This window comes from Coregonus clupeaformis, chromosome 20 (assembly GCF_020615455.1).
Source record: "Coregonus clupeaformis isolate EN_2021a chromosome 20, ASM2061545v1, whole genome shotgun sequence".
NCBI lineage: Eukaryota > Metazoa > Chordata > Actinopteri > Salmoniformes > Salmonidae > Coregonus > Coregonus clupeaformis.
Window position 1 is genome coordinate 15,575,119 of NC_059211.1, and position 9,154 is coordinate 15,584,272.

Sequence of the window (9,154 nt, forward strand, 5' to 3'; positions counted from 1 at the left end):
TATTCTGTCTGTATTTGGTATACATACTTGCACGTGCATGTGGCTGATTCCAGAAAATGTGTCTGACTGAAGTGTGTAAAAGCCATTACATTTTTCTTTATATTGCATAGTTTTGGAACAAAACATGTTTTAAGACTAGTAACTGGATGTGAACAAGCCAAATGGATGTTGGAGACTAAATAAATAGGTAGCTAAGTAGCTAGCTATCTTTACAGCTGTATGGCGAATGTAGCTAGCTCCTGTCAGAGATTTGGATATAATGATGAGATACCACCCTAACAATGGGATTTGTTGTCTACAGAGCGGAACGGCGGGCTATTAAGCTCTCACCTATTACTCTTTTTGAATTGGTGGATACATCTCGTTATTTTAATACTGTTTTGAATATGCTGCGACTAGCCACATGTCATGAATATGCATAGCCATCTTGAGACAACTCTGATATAAAGTGTTTTTTTGTCAAAGTTGCCGGGTGTCAATTGCCCTACTTATATCAGTGCACTCATAACAACCTAAGCATTATGAAACTTATATTCGATCAAATAAACCTCAAATAGCAAATTCGACACTCTCATTGGCCTCCATACAAAAACACCTTGCTTGGTGGGCGAAAGAAACGAAACACTGCCACCTGCTGGTGGCCCAGTTGTCCCTCTCGCTTCGCCACTTCCGCTCTGCTCTGGTCCAGCGCATTCGATTGCGTCCCTCTACTAACCGCAGTAGGGGAGGAACATGCACTAACAACCTGGATCAGATCTAAGTGGAATGGAATGCTAACAACCATAGCCTTGGGAAGTAGGGCTGCTGAGGCTGCTGCAGCACCCCCTGTTAAATCGAAATGAAACAAATTATAATATATTTTTTTTTCAATAAAAAATGTCCACAATATTTGTGAACTAGGCCTTTATTACTCCTGTATGAGCGGAGAAAAATACTTCTCCTGTAGTGTTGTTTAGATGCATTATCAAAGTCAAAGTCAAATTGCACCTGTTGTAGGCCTAATTAGGTACAATTCAAGCAATATATTTAGATGGCTCTGGGTCCAATGGTGGACAATGGGGGAGGATTCTTTGCACATTTCAAAGTGTCATTATTGAGAAAATGCATTGGCTTGTTTTATATGTGATAGACGTTTACTTAAATATTCAAACATTCAAGCAACATTCACAGTATTGTATTCCAACACCCAACACCCCCCTCCCCACTTATATACTCTCATACCCTCACCTCTCTCTCTCTCCCTCCCCCTCTCGCTGTCTGACAGTTGACAGAATGACCCAGGAGCAGCTGCTCTCAGGCCTAAATAATTATGTGCGCTCCAAGCTCATCTCAGCCAAGCAGGGCCTGACCCCCAGATCAGCTGAGGCGGGACTACGTCAACATGCTGGGCCACCCCATGCTCCTGAGGACCCTCGGCTTCCGCAACATGCTGGACATGATCCGGGAGATGCCTGACGTGGTGTACATTGACTACCTGGAAGATGGCAGCTTGGTGTTGAAAAGTAAGTAATACTGAGCACTAGTCCCACTTTTGGCTTATGAAGTTATAGTGTTTTGGCACATATCATGCTTTTGTTTTCATGTTTATGGAGTTAACATTTTTGGTTCTTCTTTGAGTATAGTATGCACTATGAGGAGTCCGAGAAGCTGAGCACAGATATCGTTGTACAACACAGATGTCAATTCCACTCCTTTCCATTCCAAACTCAGCACACAAACCTATCTCTCTTTACCCATTCTGCAGCAGTGGCGGACGACACCACCAGAGGCATCATGGAGTTGGTGGCCAGACAGCGCAGCGCCAACAAGGCCCCAGCTTGGCGTGGTGGCGTGGGCTTCTTCTCCCAATGCTACCAGGAACACAACCCCATGGTCCTGCCCCAGCACGGCCACGCTCCCCCGGCACTGCCGGCCCAACTCCGCGCCCAGCTCCGCCAGCTGCTCTCCCAGGGGGCCGTGGGCCTGTCGGAGCTGGAGACTGCCTTCGCCCGCCACTATGGCTTCCCTTTACGTGTCACTAACTATGGCTTCTACTCCATCGCCGGGATGCTGCTGGCGGACGCCGACCTGGTGGCGGTCACACAGAGCCGGACGGGCTCCCTGCTGCCCCTCAGGGGGGGGGAGGTGGCGCCACTGATGAGGACCAGACCAAAAAAGCAACTCTTCTCACCGAAGCAGACATTCCAAACGGTTCCAGGAGTAAGGCAGATGACAGACAAACAGAAAAACAGACAGACAAACTCTCAGGTTGGTTGGTTGGTTGGTTGCCAGATTGTAGAATTGAATTGATTGAATTTCTACTCAGGCACACTGCGCATTGCATATATCCATTCAATGCATCCTGCAAAGCACATACCCGTCAAACACACCTGCGGCGAACACTTTGCGGCTACTTCTGAAGTGTTTTTGTTTACGATTTCTTCACGCTATTTTCAGTAAAATGACGAGTGTAGTATTGAATGGTAGAGTTGGAGTAGTCCCTTCATCATAGATGCATTATAATCAAACTAGTTATCTCTCCCTTGTCGTGACAGAAATTATTTTCTGTATTGCTCTGTCTGTTTATGAAATCCAGTCCCGGTAAAAAAAAACACCACAGTGTACAGTACTCAGAATGATGTGGCATCACTCCCTGAGGCTGCAGGCCCTTACAGCCCAGAGAGGGACCAGGGCTCACAGCCAATGGAATACACAAACCAGTCTGAGCCTGAGCCCACCCAGAACAGACAACTGTTTCAGAAGTGTGTCACCAAGGTGTGTGTGATGCTGCCTTTACCCCTGTGATGTGTGTTCAGCCACACATAAATAGTTTCCCCCTTGATCTTGTTTCTGATTGGGTGCAAAGCCCTCCAATGACATTTACGACGCGGGGCGGTGGTGCCCCCGGACGCCAGGCGAGGCAAGAGACTGAGGGCCCCCACGCCCAGGGGCCCCCAGGAGCTGGTGGCCATGCTGGTGGAGCACGTGGAGTCACCCTCACACTTCTACATCTGCTTTGACAAGAGCCAGGAGCCCCACGCCCTGTAGAACATGATGATCAAGATGAGGTGAACAGCAACAACAATAACAACTACAACAGCCCTCTGCTAGACTGGAGGGTTAGGGAGAGGAACATGAGGCTTCCCTGCCTCAGTGGGTCAGATTTGTAGTCATAGACATGTAGTCCAATTGCCTTATTCTGTATGAATGTGCCATAACTGGTCATCTGTATTTGGCGTCCACCATATTGCTCTCAACTAAGTGTTTTCAGATCAGTGCAGATGAAGGACAGGAGACAAGGGGAGGAAGCTACTGAATGCTATTGAGATCCTATGTTTCCTATCCTACCCTCTTTCTCTCCCTTCCATTTTCTCCCTTCCTCTCTAACCCTCCTTCCCTCACTTTCTTTATCTTTTCCCTCCCTCCCTCCCATTTTCTCCCTTCCTCTCTAACCCTCCTTCCCTCACTTTCTTTATCTTTTCCCTCCCTCCCTCCCTCTCTATCCATCCTTCCTTCCTTCCAGGAGCTGCTACACCTGTCCGGAGGTGTTGGAGCGCTACCGTCTGCCCGAGCGCTACGTGCGACCCTGCCAGGTTTGCCGCGTGGTGTCCCAGGGCATCTGGTTCTACCACGTTGTCGTCCATTGGGTCCTCAGCGACACCCTGGCTGAGGTCTACTATGTGGACATTGGATACCTCACCACTGTCCAGAGGAACAGCCTCAAGTTCCTCAAGTAGGGCCCTGACTGTGACCAAATGGCACCCTATTCCCTATATAGTCCACTACTTTTGAGCAGGGCTCTGCTCAAAAGAAGTGCACTATATAAGGAATAAGAAGTGCACTATATAGGGAATAAAAAAACACTTGTTTTGATCTGAGAAGACCGGACATCCAGTGCACTTAAAAGTGAATAGGGTGTCACTTGGGATGATGCCAATCTCTTCCTTACTCTTGCCCAGACTAATCAACAGCCGTAAAATGTAGTCCTTTTATTGGAAGTGAATGTTTGTATCCCTGGTCTCACCATGTGTTGATGTGTTGCTCTATGCAAGGTGGTAACAGAAGGAGTTTAGTCTCTCCCTCTCAGGTCGTGTTACTCAGAGCCAGTGGCGGCTCCTGAAAAAATTCTCAGGGGGGGCAATTTTTCTGATGATTTAGGTGACCTACACACATTTTAAAAAAGATATGTCCAGCAACAACATGAAGACAGGGGCAGCATATAAGTCAATACCAGAAGCATTTATTGACTGATCTCAAAAGTGTTGGCTTACCAGGGTTGGTGGAGCCCTCAGTTTCATCTTTGCCTCGCAAAGCTAACTCAAACACTCCGCAAAACTTCACACACTGGATTAGCCGGCTGAGGATGTGGCGGTTCTTGCTAATGTCGTAGTAAATATATTTGTTATAGTGAATATGGAATATGATATGTTGAGTAAAATGTTGTGCTAAGATCTATTTAGGTCAGGAGCTGGTTATAAGTTATGTTCCTATCCAATAACAATGGACAAAAGGGTCCTATCTTGTCAGCCTTGTCAGTTTCAGTTCTCCAGTAAACTTGTGATTATCAACACTAACCTCATCGTTGTGGCGGCGGACAGCTAGCCTGTATCCCTCATCCAGTTGAGTGGGAATGTTCACTCTCCCCAAAGCAGACAATCTCAAACAGCTATCCATGTGGGTCTTTGACAGCTCATGTTTCTTAATCTTTCCTGAAAGATGGTGCATGTCCGTTACACACCAGTCGCTGTCCAAGCGGTGCTGTCTGCCGTGCCGCCTTCAGGGTGAAAGAGTGAGCAGGGGGTAGCAGAAGACTGCATTAGCTACATCGCAGCCTGCTAGCCAGGTTTTTCGTTCGTACCAATTTTTGGAAAATCCTCGGGTGTAGGACTTCCCCCTTTAGTAGAAACCTGTTGAATTATTAAATTTGGTCTGGGAGGTCCTAATTGTTTCGTTGCCAATTTATCTTCATTTGTTCGCCGACAAAAAGGAACTTCTTTCAAAGACACAATCGAGTTGCACTGAAGCCTAGCCATTTTGATAGTAGTAGTGAATTGATTGACGAGGCTACCCGCTCTTTTCTTAGTTACGTTCATGGTTATGTTACGTATGACGAAAGCGCGTAAGTGCAAGCCCTCAGAAACCCATAGAGATTGTATTGAAAGCTCTGATATTTGAAAAAAATAGATTTTACATGGGAGTCTATGACAGACTTCTGGGCGATTTTCAACCTGACTGAAATCGCCCCAAAAGGGGGGGCATTTGAAGCACGACTTTAGCCTGATTGGACATTTAGTGGCACTGTGGCAGATCAGACGTCTAGATTACAACACTGATAACTACTGTTGCCGTGATATAATTGATTAGAAAAAAAATCCCTTCCTTTTCCCGTTTGGCAGTGCATCGCCCATATCGCCCTATTGAACACACCGCCCCTGCTCAGAGCTCCCGGCACAAGCAGTTGCCTCATCGCTGTATGGAATCAAGCCTTTCGGTGTAAAACCTAATATGATACCGTTTACACAATCTTACATGACTGATATTCCCATCCCTGGGCCCGTATTCATTCATTCATTCATTCATTCATTCATTCATATAGAGTAGAGTATTAGTACTGATCTAGGATCAGATCACAACCCATCCCTTTGCCATCCATATAATCTAAAACTAATCCTATATCAGCACTCCTCCTGTGACTTTGAAACATACAGACTGGTCTAAGAACAGCTTTAACCCACCCCCTTTGTGTTCTCTCTCTCCTCCCAGGGCAGCTGGAGTGCCAACGCCAAGACCTCCTTCCAGAAGCTGTGCTGTGAGCGCGCCCTGGTGGTGGACCTGCACAGCTACCACGCCAGCTTCCTGCAGCTCTTCCTGTGCGACAGGCACACCCAGGAGGACGTGTACATCCACAGCACCCTGCAGGCCCAGGGCCACGGACTCAGCTGCGCCCCCGCCGTCAGCGCAGCAGTCGGTCACACACACACTACACACACACACTACATTCACAGATTACACATGTTAGCGCACACACATGCTAGCACACACACACTATAGTCATACAGACACACACACTATAGTCATACAGACACAAACGTTTCCCATTCAATGATCCAATGCAATCTCTCATAACCTTCTCTTCATCCTACCCCTCCTCTCAGTTGTGTGGCCAATTCAACCTCGTGAGCTTCTGTCTGGGCGAAGGCGTGTTCGACGAGGGGATGGAAATAGAGGACGAAGAGCCCACCCTGGAGCCTTGCCCCGAAGCCACCACCAGCACCACTCCCCAGCACACCACCATCCACCCCCAGCCTAAGAGCTCCCCTTCCCACATACACGCGGTACAGAACAACTCGTCTCTCTCTCAAGCACATACGAATACATATGGACGCACACACACTGACACACTGACACACACACACACACAGACAACTCTGTCTGTCTGTCTGTCTGTCTGTCTGTCTGTCTGTCTGTCTGTCTCTCTTTCTCTCTCTATCTCTCTCTCTCTCTCTCTCTCTCTCTCTCTCTCTCTCTCACTAACTATAGCATTCTCTCCTCCTCCGCCACACAACAGCCCTTATCAGAGTAGAGGAGGCTCAGGCAGAGCAGCCCCAGCGTTAGTAGCAGCGGGCCCCGCTCCAGCTTTAGCTCTCGAGCTCCTCCCTAAGTGAATTACTGCCACACTCCCTCCCCACCCACAGGGAGGGAGGGGGAGAGAGAGAGGGGGAGAGAGAAAGACAGCAGGGGGGAGGCAGTTACAGTCGTTCTGCTGAAACGGGAAAGAGATTAATTCCAGTGGTCCGTCAGGTCTGTGTTATGTGGGGATGGAAGAGGGAGAGAGAGCATCATCCACCCCTTATGGACACTGTACTGTGTTTCGCTATGTGACGGACCCCAGTAAGACTAGCTGTTGCCATTGGCATAAAAGAAAACATTTGGAGGCGTTTTCAGCTTTAGACCTGTTTGATTTTCGCATTGATCGAGATCGTCTTGTCCTGATGCATTTTGGAGAGTTGATAGTGGTAGCCCTCTCCTGCAGTCAAATGGCCGAATTGCCCTCTAGTGTCCTCATTGGTGGGATGTTATTTATATTTTTCATCATTTCATAATTAATAACCTTTTTTTGTTTTTTAAAGCCGAAATTACGGTGTTTCTTTGTCGAAACGGTTTTGCTATATTTTAGTCTTCTGTGATGTATATAAAGTGTAATGTTGGGATGTAAACTCAACATTTAAAATATTTCAACTCTTATCTGACCTGGTACAGGTGTCTTATTTTTTTAAAGCCCATAATCATGTGTGTTAGCTGTATACTTTTGACTTTTAAGACTACCAAGAATTTGTTTAAGACTACCAAGAAACACTCTGTGTGACCCTGATTTAGCCCACTGCAGTAAAAGGATATTAAGAGTCCACAGTCTCATGATGTGCAGGGAGAGAATGATCATATTTGCCAAAAATTATGTGGCATAAGTTAGCAGCCCTGTTGGAATACTTTTAAAATATGTCCTTCCTTCCTCCTTTACCTGAAGTGATCACCTTCTTACACCGCGGGGTTCGGGAAAGCCATATAATGGAATTGTTGCTTATACCTAGCCCATTGGGTTATATCAGTCACTTTGTCAAGGATAGGAGGGAAGAAGGATGTGTATAAAGTGCAGTAGTTGAATAATCCATATGTTTTAGACCCCTAACCTTGTGGGCGGGAACAAAGCCAAACAATTGGAGGAGCTGCCTGACCTCCCGGCACTGGAGTTCATCGAGGTCCAGGTATGACCTTTGACCCCCCCGTTACACACTCCTATCAGAACATAGTTCTAGAACAGGGTGACATTAAAATATCTTGTCATCATGTGTGTAATTAGCTTGGTCCCATATCCGTTTGTGCCAACTACTTTGGTCAATCGTGATGAGACCGCACAAACAGACCTGGAACCAGGCTAATGTATAATGCAACTGGGTTTAAAAAAGGAATGATCTAATGTTGTGTGGTTATATTTCTCCAGGGGGGCCAGAAGGCAATCCCGTTTGCAGCTCTGCAGAGTAAGAACCTACTGCTGTGCTGTAGTGACTGGAACCAGGGCTGGACACCCAACCCCACCACTACCCAACTCAAACCTGGGTAAGGCAAGGACACAGGCCAGACCTTTTGGTTGCCAGATTGAAAAATATTTTTTGAAATAAAATGTTTAACATAACTAAATAACCAAAGTCCCAACTAGACTGTCCTATATTCTACCTGAGGTCCAGTTGTTTGAGTCGTTATCTGGCAACGTGCCTTATGCTCACATGACTAAGCAGCTGGTTAGAACTAATTTCATTGGAAAGCAATTGCAGTCTGCAGTCTCACCTCCTATTGTCATGTTGTTTGTCACGCATTAGACCTCTGCCCCTGCACATCCTCCCGGGACGGCCCGAGGCAACGCACACATAATTGTTTGTTAATTGGAAGAACAATTCCTCTCTCACCTATGTTCTCATTTGTGAACTCATTAACCAAAAGACTGGAATGAAAAATGCCTGTTTGTGCCATATCCCTGCGAGAGGAACAAAACAAAACATAAATAGGCATTGAGATTAGCTTTTTATTTCCATTGATTGGTTTTAGTTTTGTTTTCACATTCTTCTAAAGGTAGTCTCAATTCTGTATGTTGTGTAATTGCATTGTTTGTACCTGAGATATGGATTCGATTTAGCCAGTTAAGCATGAATAAACATTCCTACCCTTTCTCTCCCCCGGACGTTCCAGCCGCCCCCTCCTCCACCTAGTGCGGGTGTACCAGTGAGCTGAAGCAGCCCTGGCATGTACATGGTGGAGGTAAAGTGACCCCTGTGTCCCTCATGCCCCCCCCTACCACCCACACTGAAAACCCTGAGCCTCCAAACCCCCGGACTGATGCAGACCCAGAGTGACTCATACGGTACGGTTAACATATCACACACACGCAGTAAACTAACCATTACTTACATACATACACACACACACACACACACACACACACACACACACACACACACACACACACACGATGCAGTAACCATTTTACATGCTCCCCCCCCCCACACACACACAGGGGTTAGCCGGAGCACTAATGATACTAGAGAAATGCAATGAAATTAGCCTGTGCCATCAACGCAAGCAGAGCATATTGATTTCAAACCTGCATCCCCACTAGTGGATG

The 9,154-nt window shown here is 46.7% G+C and overlaps 1 pseudogene; it reads left to right on the forward strand.

The window, feature by feature from the left end:
- Positions 1-1,272: 1,272 nt before the first annotated feature.
- LOC121532933 lies at positions 1,273-8,885 on the forward strand (annotated as a pseudogene).
- Positions 8,886-9,154: the final 269 nt, after the last annotated feature.